Source organism: Euphorbia lathyris, chromosome 5, assembly GCF_963576675.1.
Source record: "Euphorbia lathyris chromosome 5, ddEupLath1.1, whole genome shotgun sequence".
In the NCBI taxonomy this organism is placed as follows: domain Eukaryota; kingdom Viridiplantae; phylum Streptophyta; class Magnoliopsida; order Malpighiales; family Euphorbiaceae; genus Euphorbia; species Euphorbia lathyris.
In genome coordinates, this window is record NC_088914.1 from 87395077 (window position 1) to 87402774 (window position 7698).

Sequence of the window (7698 nt, forward strand, 5' to 3'; positions counted from 1 at the left end):
CTGACCCAGATCGATCTCGCCTGGGCGATAATGAGCGAAAGCATCATTATCCATGATGAACTGGATCGAGAGAAGAGGAGAAGAAATACTGGATTGGGAGGAGAGGAGCAGACACAGTCGCGGATGAAAATGGTAAGTCGATGATAATCAGATCGATTTCTCAGTCTCTGATACCATGTAAAACAGTAGAAACAGTAGAAAATGAAATAGGATAAACACAGACTTTTGGAGAGAAATAGCCAAACACTATTACTCAATTTTCGTATATATTCAAAAATACCAATACAAGAGCTATATATAGCCTTATTCAGAAAGTAAAGAAAAGACCAAAATACCCAAAATGGGAAAATACTAAAATACTAAGAACAAAAACTAACATAAAATAGATCCAAATTTTTATTTTAAACTTTTGAATACAATTTTCTTTTATTAAGAGCTTTTTATTTCTTATTTTGCCAGGAATCTATAAAATGTCAACACCGACTCTGTGTAGGATCTCTAAAATACTGGAGATGCTCATGAGTTAAAAGAAAAGCATTTATAGGAAAAATTAAGAAACATATGTTAATATATTAATTTAGATTATATATATAGAGAAGCATGTAGTGCCAATGTTACTGAATTAATTAACATAATTTAAAAAAACCCATTAATTTCGGGAGTGAACTAAGACATAAAAAGTTTTTAAAAGAAATAATTTTTTTTTAACGAAGATCACATTTGGATGATGTGCCATTCCTATAAAAAAAAAGCTATATAATTCAGTTTATATTATTATTATTATTATTATTATTAGAGTTAAGGTGTAAAAACACCCCTAACATTTTAGGTTAGGAGCAATTTTACTCCTAACGTCTAAAATGGTATAATTTTACCCCTAATGTTGGAAGCCAAGAGCAATTTTACTCCTAACGTTGATAAATTGGGTCAATTTGTGAAATAATTCATCAAACTGTCTTCTCGATCATGAATCTTGTATCTACACTTCACACGTTCGTCCTTTGATCAGTAAAAAATCACAAACATATATTGGGATCTGAAAAAAAGATAAAAAAAATAAAAATAATACTATCTTTTGTACGAATTGGACAAAAAAAGTTCAAAAAATTCACCGAATTTATTTATTTATTGGTAGGGAAAAGTTTAGGTAAGGGTAAAAAATTCACCGAATTTATAAATATTAATATTCGATTCTATTATTAAATTATAAAAAAAAGCATGAAATACGTTGTTTAGAACGAATTGATATGCAAATAGGTACATAATAAGGAACAAAAATATCTATGTTTTATAATAGTGGTAAAATTGATCCAAATTATCAACGTTATGAGTAAAATTGCACCATTTTAAACGTTAGGAATAAAATTGCTCCCGACCAAAAATGTTAGAAATATTTTTGCACCTTAACCCTTATTATTATTATTATTATTATTATTAGGCCTAATATACAAATAACCCCCTGAATTTGTCCAAATGTTGCAATTGCCCCCTCCAACTTTCAATTGTAACAACTTACCCCTCAAACTTGTCCAATTGTAACAACTTACCCCTTCAACTTGTCCAATTGTAAAACACAACCCCAAACTGCTAACATGGACTGCGATTGAAGAAACACGTGAAATACAAAATCTGCAACGCTCGTGGAGTATGATAATCAGATCTTTGGCGTAATATGAATCCGGTGAAACTTTTTTACGGTTGCTTCAAATACGGGGTAAAAAAATTCCCAATTTGGGGTTATGTTTTACAATTGAACAAGTTTAAGGGGTAAATTTTTACAGTTGAAAGTTGAGGGGGGCAGTTGCAACATTTGGACAAGTTCAGGGGGTTATTTGTGTATTAGGCCTTCTTATTATTATTATTATTATTATTATTATTATTATTATTATTATTATTATTATTATTATTATTAGGGGTTAAGGTAAACTTGAAAGTTATTCTACTATGAAAAGGTCACCAGTCTTCATTCTGTTAAAAATCCATTCCAAACCCACCTAAATGCACGTCAGAAAATGGATTTTAGATCTAAACCCTAAAATCATTTTGTTCAAAATTGCAATTTACTTTGAAATAAAAGAGCCAAAAAAACGTTGACTTGACCTATTGACTTAATGACTTGATTGAACATTTTCAATTTTCCAAATTTTAGAAAATACTTATTTATTTTTAGAAGTAACTCAAATTTTCCAAACTCGATATTGTTGCAGTCTAAAGAAGACGCCTAAGCAATACTAAATGTAGGCGCAAAAGGAGTCAAATGTATTAAGTACCATGTAAGCGTAAAGTTAGAGGTATTTTTGCCTCTTATCCCTAAAAACTATTTCTTTAAATTTTTTATTTCCTACAATTTGCACCAATCAAATATGTATTTTTCAATTTGATTATTAGATGAAAATACTCAAGTAATGATTTTTTTTGGGTGAAAATATTTTCATCAAATACAAAAAGAACAAATATACAAGAAACGAAAAAGGTAAATAAAACCTTATAAAATCCACAATGGGAAAAAAACGACTACAAAGAACATAAAAAGCCATAAAAAAAGTATAAAACACAAAAACAATTAATAAAATAAGGAGAATTAATTTATTAGTTCCTATATTTTGATAAAACATACTGTTTAGTCCCTGTATTTTCAAAAACACATGGTAAATTCTTTAACGTTTTTCTCGGTGAACTGTTTAGTCCCTAACGTTTTTCTCGGTGAACTGTTTAGTCCATGCCGTTAGACTCTCATGAAGATTCTATTAGTCAATTTGGATTTGCGTTCTTCTTTTCCTTTATTTTCCTTTCCTTTAAACTCTAATGCATCTGAAATCAATTTTGGGTGTTCTTCTTCTTGATTTTCTTCTTAATCGTTCAAATTCGTAAGCATTGGGTCTGTTCTTTTTCTTGTTCTCTATACAAATAACTTCTTTTTCTAAATTGGATTTCCTCTTCTGAAGTTTGAAGGTAAATAGTAAAGGGTAATTTAGTCATTTTCGAAGTCATAAACGGTAAAAAATCTAACAAACAGACGGACGGACTAAACAGTTCAATGAGAAAAAGGTTAGGGACCTTATCATGTGTTTTTGAAAATACAGGGACTAAACAGTGTGTTTTATCAAAATATAAGGACTAATAAATTAATTACCCATAATCTAAGGATAAATAATTTATTAGTCCTCTAATTTTTACCTAACACACTGTTTAGTCCCCCTATTTTGAAAAACAAATTTTAAAGTCCATATCTTTTGCTAATATTAACCTTGTGGTCATTTTATCTATTTTTTTAGATTTTTAACCGAACATATCTTAGCTTTTAGGACAACCACAGTACAATACAAATTGACCATGTTACTCTATTATTTTATATATATATCTGTTTATGCTAAAATATATCGATTACAAGTCTAAAAAAACTAGACAAAAGGACCAAAGGTTTAATATTGGCAAAAGCTAGAGACTTTATAACGTGTTTTTCAAAATAGGGGATGACTAAACATTGTGTTAGGTAAAAACTAGAGGACTAATAAATTATTTACCCATAAAATAAATATTTCATTGAAATTATAATCCGCAGAAAAACAAATACAATCGAATCTTCATCATTTAGCCTCTTCCCAACATTCGGATTTGAGTCATTTTTTTTATTGCAACCACGCAGATATATTGACCATGACCACGTATAAAATAGAGAGCAGATACGATTCAAACGGAGAAAGAAAATACAATAAAGAAAAATACACTAAACCTAACCCAATGTTTTCAAAGTATATCCACTAAGGAAGAATTTCTTTATAGAAAATAATAAGAAAAGAGAAGAGAAGAAAGAAAGAAAGAAAGGAAGGAGTGCTAAATATCTGAAGTAATAAATATATTGGAGACCAAACAAACATCAGCATCAGCAGAAACTCTTCCCAATTGGCTATAAATATATTTGGAATTCAAGTTGTAAAGCCATATAAACATCCATAGCCATGAAACCACTTTCCTTTCTTCTCTGCTTTCATTTCCTTATTCTTATTTCTTCTTCTTCTTCTTTAGTTGTTAATGAAGAGGCCAAAGCTCTTTTGAGCTGGAAATCTACTCTTCAATTTCATAATAATTCAGTCTTATCTTCATGGTCTCTATCTACTCCTCCTTGCAACTGGTCTGGAATTTCCTGCCATCACATGACTGAATCTGAATCTGTTACCAATATCATCCTTCAGGATTATGGTTTAAAAGGTACACTTCATAATCTCTCCTTCTTCTCTTTTCCATATCTTAAAGAGCTCAATCTCAGAAACAACTCTTTCCATGGCAACATTCCTTTCCAACTTTCTAATCTTTCTAAACTCCAACTCCTTGACTTGTCCATCAATTACATCTCTGCTTCCATTCCTAGAGATATTGGAACTTTGAGCTCTCTCAGTTATCTTGATTTATCTGACAATCATCTCACTGGTTTTATCCCTATTTCTTTAGGAAACATGACCAACTTGTCAACTCTTTATTTAGATAATAATGAAATTTCTGGTTCCATACCTCCAGAAATTGGAATGTTGAAATCTCTTACTGATCTTGCATTGTCATTTAATAATCTTACAGGTACTATTCCAACTTCTATTGGGAATTTAACAAGATTATCATTTTGTTACCTTTCTGCTAATAAACTCTCTGGTTTCATTCCCCAAGAAGTTGGAATGTTGAGATCTGTTATAGATCTTCAATTGTCAAGTAATGATCTCATTGGTACCGTTCCAAGTTGTATAGGAAACTTGACAAACTCTTTCGTTCTTAATCTTCATTCCAATCAACTTTCTGGTTCAATACCTCGTGAAGTTGGCATGTTGACATCCATCGGAAAACTTTATTTGTCAAATAACGGTCTAACTGGTTCGATACCTCGAGAATTTGGGAGATTGAGATCTATCAAAGAAATTTACTTGGGAAACAATAATCTCACTGGAGTTCTTCCCACGGACATTAAAAATTTAACTGTCTTATCTATCCTTGAAATAAACAACAATAAATTGAATGGGCAGTTAACAGAGGGCTTATGCCTTAGTGGGAAACTTCAATATTTTTCTGCAGATAATAATTATTTTGGTGGGCCAATCTCAAAAAGTTTGAGAAATTGCACTAGTTTCATCAGACTTCAACTCCAGGATAATCAATTCACGGAAAATATATCTAACATTTTGGGTATATATCCCCATACCTGGACTTGAGTCGTAACAAATTTTATGGAGAGCTTTCATGGAAATGGGAAACTTTTCTCAACTTATCAACCTTAAAAATCTCAAATAATAATATCACCGGCACAATACCATCTGAAATTGGAAAGGCACCACGGTTAGAAGGGATAGAGCTCACATCAAATCAGCTTGAAGGGACGATACCAAAGGAATTGGGAAAGCTAATAAAGTTGGTCGAAGTTTTTCTTGATGATAACCACCTTTCAGGTGTCGTTCCTAAAGAAATAGGAAATTTATCTAGTCTGGCACACCTTACCTTAGCATCCAACAATCTTAGCGGAGCAATTCCATACCAGCTTGAAGAGTGTTCGAGACTATTGGTTTTGAATCTTAGCATGAACAATTTAAAAGAAAGCATTCCATCAAACCTAAGCAGTTTACGCTCTCTAGAAAAACTTGATCTCAGTCAAAATCAGTTGGCTGATGATATTCCACAACAATTTGGAGGCTTGCAAAGACTAGAGGTTTTGAACCTATCGCACAATTTTCTATCAGGTTCAATTCCTATAACTTTTGAAAATTTGTTAAGCTTGACAACAGTGGACTTATCATGGAATGAATTGGAAGGTCAGATTCCAGACATTAAAGCTTTCCATGAGGCTCCACTAGATGCACTTAGAAATAATAGAGACTTGTGTGGAAACAATACCAGACTGAAGTCGTGCTTTTATCATAGAGTGAACAAGAAGGATGGAAGATTGATTGCTCTAGCTATTTTGGGTGGTCTGTTGATATTATTTTTCTTGGTTGTGGGTTTGTTCCTTTTGTACCGAAGAATAAGAAGCACGAAAGCCAAGTCAAGAGAGGTAAATGCCAACATTAATTACAACATGTTTGGGCAAGATCAGGATTTGCAATATGAAAACATTATTGAGGTGACAAAAGGGTTCAACTCTAGATATTGCATCGGGGAAGGAGGCTATGGAATCGTCTACAAAGCTGTAGTATCACCAAATCGAGCAGTTGTTGTCAAGAAACTTCACCAGTCCCAAAATCATTTGAAAGCATTTGCAAGTGAGGTTGGTGCATTGACAAACATACGTCATCGGAATATTGTTAAATTGTATGGGTTTTGTTCACATCCCAATCACTCTTTTTTGATCTACGATTTCATTGAAAGAGGAAGTTTGAGAAAGATGTTAAGTGACACGGAAAAAGCTATGGAGTTGGATTGGATTAAAAGGTTCAATATTGTGGAAGGAATTTCGAATGCACTGTCATATATGCATCATGATTGCGATCCTCCAATTATTCATCGAGACATTACGAGTAACAATGTGTTGTTGGATTCAGAATTTGAAGTTCATGTTTCTGATTTTGGAACAGCTAGATTATTAATGTCTGACTCCTCAAATTGGACATCATTTGCAGGCACATTTGGATATACTGCTCCAGGTGCATTTCTTAATTTTGTTTGTTTATTTATTATATTAATTATTAAAACAAAAATTCTTATGCTTGGTTGCAGACGTGGTTTCCATTTTTGTCTTTGTAGAACTAGCATATACAATGAAGATCAATGAAAAATGTGATGTTTATAGTTTTGGTGTGGTGGCACTCGAAATAATAATGGGAATGCATCCGGGAGATCTTATCTCATCCTTTTCATCATCATCGTCTTCATCCACCTCACCAATTTTCCAACAGACATTGTTGAAGGATGTGATTGACCAACGCCTTTCGACTCCTCATAGTAAAATTGTTGAAGGAGTAATAAACGTTGTTATGATTGCATTTTCATGTCTGAGTACAAATCCCGAATTCCGACCAACTATGAGACAAGTTTCATCGCAACTGCTAGTAGCTAAATGGCGTCCTTTGATAAAGTCATTCTCCGAAATCAAAGTGGCAGATCTTTTGATTGATGGAAGTCTCATTGGCTAAGCTTAATATTATAAGTGTCTTATCAATTTGGTCCCATTTCTTACACTCTGACTCTTTATTTCTATTTGTCTTGTAATAGCTTAATTTGTATTTCCTCATTTGGTTTCATTCGTTTTCTTCTATTTTTTTTTTTATAAAATATATTCAAAAGGTAATACACATATGTTCTTGATAATGCACCAGTTCGTTTATACATATTTTTTTATCTAGAATGACAAAGAAACGATACAACAACTTCGTATAACATTGTTCCCACTCAATCTATAATTATAATCAGTAGTGTTTTTTATTGTCGATTAATAGTTAAATAAGTGGTACTAAGATACTGATAACATAGAGATATTATCCCGAGGACCAAAAGGGATATTCACCTTGAGAACGCCGCGTATTAATCCCCAAAGGAGAGCCGGCTGGCGGATCTCCACGGTCCCGCTCAGAGAGATCCGCTGGCGAACCTATGAGGCGAATCTCCTCCTTCACCTGATTCGCCACAGTAAGGGCTGACCACCGACTCGGCCATAAAGACCATTAATGAGCTATCAATTAGCTAACCGCCAGGTTAAAGGTAACCTGTAACCGCCATTAATGGGAC

The 7698-nt window shown here is 32.8% G+C and overlaps 1 pseudogene; it reads left to right on the plus strand.

Annotated features, from left to right (window-relative positions):
- The first annotated feature begins 3959 nt into the window (after positions 1-3959).
- On the plus strand, positions 3960-7133 carry LOC136229921 (MDIS1-interacting receptor like kinase 2-like; annotated as a pseudogene).
- Positions 7134-7698: the final 565 nt, after the last annotated feature.